General features: G+C 37.8%; 1 pseudogene; it reads right to left on the bottom strand.

Moving 5' to 3' along the window:
• Positions 1-1,294: 1,294 nt before the first annotated feature.
• LOC118849127 lies at positions 1,295-2,279 on the bottom strand (annotated as a pseudogene).
• Positions 2,280-12,326: the final 10,047 nt, after the last annotated feature.

The raw sequence follows: 12,326 nt of genomic DNA, 5'->3' as shown, positions 1-12,326 counted from the left end.
CTGGATGTGGATAGCATTTTTCATCATGAGTCTTTTGGAATTGTCTTAGATCATTACATTGTTCAAAAGAGCTAACTCTAACAAAGTCAGTCATTACACAGTGTTGCTGTTAGTATATACAGTGTTCTCCTGGCTGTGCTCACTTTACTCAGCATCAATTCATGCAAGTCTTTACAGGTTTTTCCGAAGTTTATGGGCTCACCATTTCTTATGGAACAATAGGTCTGTTACATTCATATACCACAACTTGTTTAGTGATTCCCCAATTGATGAGCATCACCTCAATTTCCAATATTTGGCCACCACAAAAAGAGCTGCTATAAATATTTTTGTACATGTAGGTCCTTTTCCTGTTTGTATGATCTCTTCAGGATACAGCCTCAGAAGTGGTATTGCTGGGTCAAAGGGTATGCACAGTTTTATAGCCCTTTGGGTATAGTTCCAAATTGTTCTCCAGAATGGTTGGATCAGTATACAACTCCACCAAAAATGCATTAGTGTTCCAATTTTCCCACATCTTCTCCAACATTTATCATTTTACTATTTTGTCATGTTAGCCAGACAGATGTGATGTGATACGTCAAAGTTGTTTTAATTCGCATTTCTCTGCCCATTTATCAATCAGGGAAGGAAAGGCTGGACAATATTAAGAAAACTATAAACATTTAATCATTTTTTAAAAACCAACCAAAAAGCATGTGTTTATATGAATAGAAGTAGAAAAAAATCTTTGATAAAATACAACACTAATTCCTATTAAAAACACTAGGAAAAAATGGAGCTTCTCTTTATTTTCAGTTATTTGTTGTTTAATCAGTATTTAGGGTTAGTATGACACTTAAGGAATTGGTTGCATCATTGTACATATACAGATCTTTTTATATAATATGGAAATTTACAACTATTGATATATATAGACAAAATCAGGTCCTCTGGAATGGTGATACATGGGGCCATGCCGTAGAGCCCTAATGAAGGGGAGCACAAAAGTTATCAATGCATCAATAAAGAATTACTACTGTGTGGTGTTTTGTATCCAGGAGTATTGTTTTCTGGATCTATGGGAACCTATAGTACCTACATACAAGGCAGGTAGTTTATATGCCTGTGGGTGCTGACTCTGCTCGACACCAACTACTGAGACTATACAAATCATATCCAGCATCATATGCAAACAACAACAGGGTTTAACAAATAGTAGTCACACATTTCTGTCTTTAGGAAGAGACTATTTGAAAAGCCTATTTGAAAAGCACTGTCATGTTCTCTCTTGATGGCAGCACATTAAAAGGTTTTAAAATTGCATCTCCTTCTGGATTCCCAAAAGAGTTTCTGTGCTCTATTTTAAACAGCTCTCCTCCTCTGGATTCAGGTTTACCTTCACCACATCTGAAATGCCATTCTGCCCCAAGATACATGGAACACTAAGGAAGATATCCTCATTAATGCCATATGGGCACTTAATCATGGTGGAAATTGTATGTACTCTCCTAAGATTCTTCATAATGCTTTCTGCCAGATCTGCCACAGATAAGCTGATGGCCCAGGAAGTATAGCCCTTCAGCTTAATCACCTCATAAGCACTTTCAACCACCTGAGAACGTCTTTCCAATTCTCTGAACCAGCATCAGTTCCCAAAAGAGGATGAAGATTCTTCAGAGAGACATTGGCAACATTCACACCTCTCCACATAGGTACGCTGGAGTCTCAATGCTCCCCAAGGACGCATCCATGACAACTTGAAGAAAGGACACCAAGTCTGTCCCCAATTAGGTAATGGAAACGGGCAGAATCTAGATTTCAACCACTTCCAATAACACAGTTTTTAGGAAGCCACTTAGCTTCCATGGCACATATGTCAAAATATCCACCAGATTGGAAACAATAAGCAGCTTGCAATTAGGGCTATATTTAACAGTATTGGGAATGATGAATTTAAAGATGCTCGCATTACACTGGACCAAATTAAGATGATTTTCTCCCTCCTGTTGATGTGCCCCAGTCATAACAATGACCAGTTTTGAGTTTGCAGTCACACTGTAGTCTTTGCCAGAAACAATCTTTGGCATTTTGAGGGAAAAGCTACCATGTTGGACATCCATCCTCTCTCCTTTTAGTTTGTCTTCTATTACATGAACTAGGGCAAGTTCATAAGCTAAATCTTTTGTTAAGATACTGATGGCACATGCCATGCCAACTGCACCAAACCCAACAATAGTAATCTTGTTCTGGGGAACCTGGTCTTTCTTTAGGACATTCAAAATTAGCTGATCCTCGACAGTAGATGCCATTTTGGGGGATATCTGAGGCGATATTGAGGTTGCTGGTCAGGCTGCAAAAGTTCTGAGTTAGATGTGATACTTCTGCTCCCAGACTCATGGGCCAGAGCTTTTCTTAAAATGATAAGTCTTATCTATCTAAAACCAAAAGCAAGCATTATCTGGAGTGGTATTAAACAAGAAGCTTTTCCAGTAACACCAGGGGTGAAGCAAGGATGTTTATTATCATCATTATCATCCAATATTGCACTAGAAATGCTAGCTATAGTGATGACAATAAAAAGAAATTAGGGAATAAGCATAGACAACAATAAAACAGAACTGTCACTTATTGCAAATGATGTGATGGTATACTCAGAGAACCCTAGAGACCCAATTAAAAACTAGTTAAAACAACGAATAACTTTAGCAAAGTCATAGGGTATAAAATAAACCCACACAAATCATCAACTTTTCTATATATTACCAACAAAACCCAGCAGGAAAGAAAAATTATCTTTTAAATAGAGAGAAATTCCATTTCAAATAACCACAGACAGTATAAAATACATTGGGAGTTTGATTGCCAAGATACAAATAAGAACTCTATGAATAAAATTATAAAACTCTCTTGACACAAATAAACACAGATCTAAGAGAAATAATAATTGGCCACAGTTAAGCTGGGACAATATGGTAAAAATGATAAAACTATCTAAATTAATTTGTTAATTCAGTGTCATACCAACCAAAAACCAAACAATTACCTTATTGAGCTAGAAAAAAAAATAATTTATCTGGAGGGACAAAAAGTCAAGGCTATCAAGGGAATCAATGAAAATAAATATGAAGGAAGATGGACTAGCAGTAAAATATCTCTCTAACTATGTTATAAAGAGGTAATCATCAAAACAATTTGGCAGTGGATAAGAAATAGAGTGGTTGACCACTGTAATAGATTAAGCACAGTAAACTAAGTGTTCAATAAATCCAAAGATCCAAGCTTTGGGGGGCAAAAACTAACTATTTGGCAAAAACTTCTGGCAAAACTAGAAAGTGATATGGCAGAAACTAGACTTAGACCAATATCTCGCACCATATACCAAGATAAGCTCAAAATGGGTATATGATTGAGACATAAAGGGTCTTATCATAAACAAATTACCATGGAAGAAATTACTTGTTAGATCCATGAATATGGAAAGCATTCATGACCAAACAAGAGATAGAAGGGGTCACAGAAAGTAAAATGGATAATTTTAATTACATTAAATTTAAAAGGGTTTTTTCCCCACAAACAAAACCAATGCAGCCAAAATTAGAAGAAAAACAGGAAACAGGAAAACATTTTACAGCAAATGTCTCTGATAAAGATTTTATTTCTCAAATATATGTAGAACTGGGCCAAATTTATAAAAAAAATAGAAGCCATTCTCCAATTGATGAATATCAAAGAAAATGAATAGGCAGTTTTCAGAGGAAGAAATCAATGCTAACAATATATTCATATGAACATTGTCTAATTCACTAATAGAGAAAAGCAACCTAAAACAACTCTGAGGTACCACCTTACACCTATCGGATGGGATAAGAAGACCCAAAAGGAAAATGACAGATGTTGGAGGGGATGTGGGAAAATAGATATATTAATACACTGTATGTTGAGCTGTGAAATGCTTTGCATGACTTTGTAAGTATAATGGGTATAGTAGTTCTTGTTTTCTCTTAGGGTGGGGGAGATCTGAAGGTAGGGAGAGCATTTGGAAATGAAAAGAAAAATGGAAAAGAAGAGAAAGGTGATTTTTGCTTTTGCTCTTTGGTTTCTGTTCTCTTAAACAAAGATAAGTAAAGTTATTCAGTGCTTTTAGCATGGATATTTATAAATTTTCAATAATAACCACCAAATCCTAGAAAAACCTTTAATTTTCAAAGATTCTATGGATGTGGCCAAGTCAAGATCAATTCTTTTTGATATCTTTGGTACCTTTTAATGCTTTGTGTTGCTAAGCAAAATGGGCTCTTAGCACTTAGTTCAACAAGTACCCTTGAAGAGTTTGGTTTGTTTCCTTTGAGTAATTCAGTGTATTTCATTGAGCCTTACTAGGTACTAAGCCCTAGGCCCAAACCCCTACTAGGTGTAAAACCTATGTGGGTGTGGATTAGTAACTAAGGTGGGGCCCAAGGTGGGGCTAACAGTGGAGGGCCTAGTTTAAAAATGAATTTGAGTGATAGGTTTGGGACTTCAGAGGCTCTTAGACCATGTGGGTTTAAGTCGCCTCTTTGTGATGATTTTAGGTCACGTGGGTGAGTTGCATGTGTGATTCACCCTTGACCCTGAAAAAGATATAAAACCAGGGGTTGGCCTTCTCTTCTTGGAGCTCTTACCCACAGCAGTGGTGGTGTGTGTGACTCTGGGCCAGCCTTTGTTCTGAGCTCCCGGGCTGAACCTAGATGTTGTTAACTATGAAGTGTATTGGGTCTGTCTGTTTGTAATTTGTTTAAGGGCTCTCACTGATGATGGTGCTGAGGCAGAGACTCCAGTCAGCTGTAGCTAGGAGCCCTCCGGCTTGTAACCCAGATGCTGGGATTTTGTTAAACTCTGGTAACTATGTATTGGGATTTGAATCAGACAAAGTCTGTCTGTTGATGTTTGTACTTTGTTTGTATTTTGTTCTGAAGTTCAGGGTGCTTGTCTCTTCCCCTTAACTAAGTGAATGATATTTGTATGCTGAATTAAAGTAAGCTTGTCAACCCCTTCACGTAGCTTTCCTTAGTTAAGCAGATCAAAAGAACCTGTGCTTTTACGGCATGCTTGCTGTTGGGGTTATGTTGGTCTTACACCCCCACAACAGCTGCTAGCCAGATTGTTGAAACATGCTTACTTTATTTTTGAGTACTGCCTAACTTGCATACTTGATGAGGGCTCTACAAAGCTTGAATTTATCAATCTCAAGCTTCAGATAAACTTTCTCTGATCCAACACGTTCATTAATTTCTGCTCTTGTACTTCAAGGTCTTTCAAATAACATCAAGGGACAAAACTTCCAAATACTCTGTGTCTCCAACTACATTCTCCATCACTTGTTGGTGTGAGGCATAGGTCTCTCCTCAAAAATGTCAGAATGAATGGAAGCAGAATAGTCCTACTCTCATAACTAGGATAGCAAGGATTGGGGAAAAAAGATCACTTGCCTAAGAAATGATCAAGAAATCTAAAGGTAAACAATGAGTAAAAAGAGGGGGGAAGAGTAAAAAGAAGAAAGCATCAAATATAAAGAAACATTATAGAATCAGGATACAAAGTCAGAATAGAATAATTCCACCTCATCTATAAAAGTAAAACCTCAAAGAAAGTTACAGATTTGCTACAAGCTTTATTATAATACCCAAAATAAAGGAAGGAAATATTCAAAAAAAGTAATATAAGAGAGTTAAGAATTCTAGCAGAGAGAATTAGAAGAAAGATAAAGAGTTTATTTTCTTTCTTTTTTTGAGGGGAGGAGGCAGGGCAATTGGGGTTAAGTGACTTGCCCAAGGTCACACAGCTAGTAAGTGTGTCAAATGTGTGAGGCTGGATTTGAACTCAGGGCCTCCTGACTCCAAGGCCAGTGCTCTACTCACTGTGCCATCTAGCTGCCCCAAGAGTTTAATTTTTAAAAAATTAATTTATTTATTTTTAGTCTTTAACATTCGCTTCCATAAATTTTAATTTTTTTTCCACCTCCCTCCTCTCCTCCTGCCCAAGACAGCATGCAATCAGATATAGGGTCTACATATACATTCTTATTAAACATATTTTCACATTTGTCATGTTGTATAGAAGAATTAGAATGAATGGGAGGAACCATGAGAAAGAAAAAAAAAAAGAGAAGAAATAGTATTCTTTGATCTGCATTCAGACTCCACATTTCTTTCTCAGGACGTGGATGGCATTTTTCATCATGAGTCTTTTGGAGTTGTTTTAGGTCCTTGCATTGCTGAGAAGAGCTAAGTATATCAAAGCCACAATGTGGCTGTTACCATGTACAATGGTCTCCTGGTTCTGCTCATTTCACTAAGCATCAGTTCATATAAGTCTTTCCAGGTTTTTCTGAAGTCTACCTGCTCATCATTTCTTTTAGAAAAATAGTGTTCCATTATATTCATATACCACAACTTGTTTAGTGATTCCCCAATTGTTGGGTATCCCCTCAATTTCCAATTCTTGGCCACCACAAAAAGAGATGCTATAAATATTTTTGTGCATGTAGGTCCTTTTCCCATTTTTATGATCTCTTTAGGATACAGCCTCAGAATTGGTATTGCTGGGTCAAAGGGCATGCACAGTTTTACAGCCCTTTGGGCATAGTTCCAAATTTCTCTCCAGAATGGCTGGATCAGTATACAACTCTACCAGCAATGAATTAATGTTCCAATTTTCCCACATCTTCTAAAGCATTTATTATTTTCCTATTTTGTCATGTTAGCCACTCTAATAGGTAAGATGTGATGCCTCAGAGTTGTTTGGATTTGCAATTCTCTAATCAATAGTTATTTGGAGTATTTTTTCATATGACTATAGATATCTTTAATTTCTTACTCTGAAAACTGCCTGTTCATATCCTTTGATCATTTATCAGTTGAGGAATGACTTGTATTCTTCTAAATTTGACTCAGTTCTCTATATATTTTAGAAATGAGGCCTTTCTTAGAGACACTGGTTATAAAAATTTTCTGTTTCCCTCCAATCTTCATTGCATTGGCTTTGTGCAAAAACTTTTCAACTTAATATAATCAAAATTATCCATTTTGTATTACATAATGTTCTCTATCTCTTCTTGGGTCATAAATTCCTCCCTTCTCTCTAAATCTGACAGGTAAACTATTCCTTGCTCTCCTAATTTGGTTATAGTATCAGGATTTATATCTAAATTGTGTACCCATTTGGACTTTATTTTGGTATATGGTGTAAGATGTTGGTCTATCCCTAGTTTCTGCTATACTATTTTCCAGTTTTCCCAGCAGTTTTTGTCAAACAGTGAGTTCCTATCCCAGAAGCTGGGGTCTTTGGATTTATGAAACAATAGATTATTATAGTCATTGACTACTGTGTCTTGTGTACCTAACTTATTCCACTGATCTACCCCTCTATTTCTTAGCCAGTATCAAGTACTTTTGATGATTGCTACTTTATAATACAATTTAAGATCTGGTATGGCTAGGCCACCTTCCCTTGCATTTCTTTTTATTAATTCCCTTGATATTCTGGACCTGTTCTTCCAGATGAATTTTTTATTATTTTGCTAGCTCTATAAAATAATTTTTTGATACTTTGATTGGTACTGTACTGAATAAGTAAATTAGTTTAGGTAGAATTGTCATTTTATTATATTAGCTTGGCTTACCCATGAGCAACTGATGTTTTTCCAATTATTTAGATTTGACTGTTTGTGTGAAAAGTGTTTTGTAATTGTGTTTATATAGTTCCTGGGTTTATTTTGGCAGGTAGACTTCCAAATATTTTATAATGTCTATAATAACTTTAAATGGAGTTTCTCTAGCTATCTCTTGCTGTTGGCTTTGTTAGTAATATATAGAAATGTTGGTGATTTCTGTGGGTTTATTTTATATCCTGCAACTTTGCTAAAGTTGTTTTTTTGTTCCAGTATTTTTTTTACTTGATTCTCTAGGATTCTCTAAGCATATCATCATAAAATCTGCAAAGAGTGATAGCTTTGTCCCTTCTTTTTTTTTACGGTGTAAAAGGCTTTATTTTTATTTTTTTAAAATTATTATGTATTTATTTAATATTTTTAGTTTTCAGCATTGATTTTCACAAGAGTTCGAATTACAAATTTTCTCCCCATTTCTACCCTCCCCCCCACTCCAAGATGGCGTATATTCTGATTGCCCCATTCCCCAGTCAGCCCTCCCTTCTGTCAACCCACTCCCCCCCCCCCCCCGTCCCCTTTTCCCTTACTTTCTTGTAGGGCAAAATAGTTGCATGCAAAAACTTTTTTTTTGAACATCTGTTTTTAAAACTTTGAGTTGCAAATTCTCTCCCCTCTTCCCTCCCCCACCCACCTTCCCTAAGAAGGCAAGCAATTCAACATAGGCCACATGTGTATCATTATGTAAAACCCTTCCACAATACTTATATTGTGAAAGACTAATTGTATTTTGCTCCTTCCTATCCTATCCCCCTTTATTCAATTTTCTACCTGGACCCTGTCCCTTTTAGAAGTGTTTGCTTTGATTAGCTCCACCCCCTGTCTGCCCTCCCTTCTATCATTCCCCCCTTTTTTATCTTCTTCCTCCTTCTTTCCTGTGGGGTAAGATACTCACAAACTCCAAACAGTTAACAGGAGTAGGTTTACACTGCCTTGTGCAACATTTGGTCTCCACAATTCTCATAGAATTAAAGCTTCCAAGGTACTTATTTTAAGTTCCCTCTTCTAAACAGTTTTTTTAAATTTATTTTATTTTATTTATTTAATTTATTTAATATATTTAGTTTTCAGCATTGATTTTCACAAGAGTTTGAATTACAAATTTTCTCCCCATTTCTACCCTCCTGCCCAGTCCAAGATGGTGTATATTCTGGTTGCCCCATTCCCCAATCAGCCCTGCCATCTGTCACCCCACTCCCCTCCCATCCCCCTTTCCCTTCTTCTCTTGTAGGGCAAGATAAATTTCTGTGCCCCATTTCCTGTGTATCTTATTTCCCAGTTGCATGCAAAAACTTTTTTCTTTGTTTTTGTTTTTGAACATCCGTTTTTAAAACTTTGAGTTGCAAATTCTCTCCCCTCTTCCCTCCCCACCCACCCTACCTAAGAAGGCAAGCAATTCAACATAGGCCACATGTGTATCATTATGTAAAACCCTTCCACAATACTCATGTTGTGAAAGATTGACTATGTTTTGCTCCTTCCTAACTTGTCCCCCTTTACTGAATTTTCTCCCTTGACCCTGTCCCTTTTCGAAAGTGTTTGTTTTTGATTACCTCCTCCCCCCATCTGCCCTCTCTTCTATCATCCCCCCTTTTTTATCTTCTTCCTCCTTCTTTCCTGTGGGGTAAGATACCCAATTGAGTGTGTATGGTATTCCCTCCTCAGGTCAAATCCCGTGAGAGCAAGATTTACTCATTCCTCCTCACCTGCCCCCTCTTCAATTCCTAGAGAACCGCTTTTTCTTGCCACTTTTATGCGAGATAATTTACCCCATCCTATCTCTCCCTTTCTCCCTCTCTCAATATATTCCTCTCTTATCCCTTAATTTGATTTTATTTTTTTAGATATCATCCCTTCATATTCAACTCACCCTGTGCTCTGTGTGTGTGTGTGTATACATACATACACACATATATATATATATATACACACACCTACATATATACATACATAGACACACACGTATATATATGTATACACACATACACACACACACACACACACACACACACATATATATATATATGCATATTCTTTTCAGCTACTATGATATTGAGGTCTCATGAATCATACAGATTATCTTTCCATGTAGGAATGTAAACAAAACAGTTCAACTTTAGTAAGTCCCTTATGATTTCTCTTTCTTGTTTACCTTTTCATGCTTCTCTTGATTCTTGTGCTTGAAAGTCAGATTTTCTATTCAGCTCTGGTCTTTTCATTGAGAAAGCTTGAAAGTCCTCTATTTTATTGAAAATCCATATTTTGCCTTGGAGCATGATACTCAGTTTTGCTGGGTAGGTGATTCTTGGTTTTAATCCTAGCTCCATTGACTTCCGGAATATTGTATTCCAAGCCCTTTGGTCCCTTAATGCAGAAGCTGCCAGATCCTGTGTTGTCCTGATTGTTTTTCCACAATACTGAAATTGTTTCTTTCTGGCTGCTTCCAGTATTTTCTCCTTGACCTGGGAGCTCTGGAATTTGGTGACAATGTTCCTAGGAGTTTTCTTTTTGGCATCTATTTGAGGAGGCAATCTGTGGATTCTTTCAATTTCTATTTTACCCTCTGGCTCTAGAATATCAGGCCGTTCTCCTTGATAATTTCTTGAAAGATGCTATCTAGGCTCTTTTTTTGATCATGGCTTTCAGGTAGTCCAATAATTTTTAAATTATCTCTCCTGGGATCTATTTTCCAGGTCAGTGGTTTTTCCAATGAGATATTTCACATTGTCTTCCACTTTTTCATTCCTTTGGTTCTGTTTTGTAATATCTTGATTTCTCATCAAGTCACTAGCTTCCACTTGTTGCAATCTCATTTTTAAGGTAGTATTTTCTTCAGTGGTCTTTTGGACCTCCTTTTCCATTTGGCTAATTGTGCTTTTCAAGGCATTCTTCTCCTCATTGGCTTTTTGGAGCTCTTTTTCTATTTGAGTTAGTCTATTTTTTAAAGCGTTGTTTTCTTCAATATTTTTTTCAGTATTTTTTGGGGTCTCCTTTAGCAAGTCATTGACTTGTTTTTCATGGTTTTCTCACATCATTCTCGTTTCTCTTCCAAATTTTTTCTCTACTTCTCTAACTTGCTTTTCCAACTTCTTTGTGAGCTCTTCCATGGCCTGAGAGCAGTTCATGTTTTTCTTGGAGGCATTTGGTGTAGGCTCTTTGACTTTGTTGACTTCTTTAGGCTGTATGTTTTGGTCTTCTTTGTCACCAAAGAAAGATTCCAAAGTCTGAGACTGAATCTGAGTGTGTTTTAGCTGCCTGGCCATGTTCCCAGCCAACTTACGTGACCCTTGAGTTTTTCGTCAGGGTATGACTGCTTGTAGAGCAAAGAGTACTTTGTTCCAAGCTTGAGGGGATGCGCTGTTGATTTCAGAGCTATTTCTATACAGCCAGCTCTGCCACACCAGCACTCCTCCTTCCTCAAGAACCACCAACCCAGACCTGATGCAAATCTTAAGCAGGCTCTGCACTCCTGCTCTGATCCGCCACTTAATTCCTCCCGCCAGGTGGGCCTCGGGCCAGAAGTAACTGCAGCTGTAGTTCTGTAGCTGCATCTCCCCTGCTGCCCCTGGGGCAGTGGCGGAACCACGAACTCCATCCTCCGCAGCTTTTCCCACTAACCTTCTCTGTTGTCTTTGGTGTTTGTGGGTTAAGAAGTCTGGTGACTGCCTCAGCTCACTGATTCAGGGCTCTAGGGCCTGTTCCAGCCTGCTGCTGGTCTGGTTGGTCCTGCTGCCGCCCACACTGAGCTCCACTCCCCTCTGCTCCCTGCGCGACAGACCTCATCCAGCAACCATCCAGGCTGTCCTGGGCTAGATCCCTGCTTCCCTCTGCTATTTTGTGGGTTCTGCAGTTCTAGAATTTTTTCAGAGCCATTTTCCATAGTTTTTTGGAGGGACCTCGCAGGGAACACACGCAAGTTTCTGCTTCTCAGCCGTCATCTTGTCTCCGCCTCTTTAAACAGTTTTTATGTGATTGCCCTGAAGATCTTGCCTTCTGGCCTATTTTTCAATTGTGCCTCAGCTTTAGAAGCACCAATTCCAGCAGCTGATAGGTCCAGCAGATACTACATCATGGGAATTATCCTATATCTGTGATTGGGCAGTTCATTATTACCCTTTGCCCTTCCCATGATCATTTTCCCCCAGTTGTCATGAAATCTTCTCTCCTTCCCACTCTTCTGAATGTCAATTGCCCCCAAGAACTCTGATTCCTCTTCTTCTGAGGCAAGATAAAAGCATTGAGCAGGTCCTTTAAGGAGGGTTAACAGAAACACATGGGTAAGAATCATATAAGATGCAAAAAATATAGAGAGATTTCCATTTTTACACTCTTTGGGGACTATCTGGATACTATCAGGATTCACCTAAGAAATTAAGGTATAGTAAGGAGACAAAACTTATACATGAATACAAGTTAGGAAGTAATGAGTTCTTTAAGAGGCCAAATGCATATTTCTTTATAGCCACACTGAAGTCAAAGTACCAAATCCATGTAGATTATGTCTATTGAAAGGTCTCCACCTCCCTTACAGGACTGTTCTTCCTCTCTCATCATTGAAACAATATTTCCTCTATTTATTTCACCACTTTTATTTCTCTCTGTTTCCTCCTCCATTCTCCCATAGACTGTATTCTTTCTA

Source organism: Trichosurus vulpecula, chromosome 4 (assembly GCF_011100635.1).
Source record: "Trichosurus vulpecula isolate mTriVul1 chromosome 4, mTriVul1.pri, whole genome shotgun sequence".
Lineage (NCBI taxonomy): Eukaryota > Metazoa > Chordata > Mammalia > Diprotodontia > Phalangeridae > Trichosurus > Trichosurus vulpecula.
This window is presented reverse-complemented; position numbering and strand designations above follow the sequence as displayed.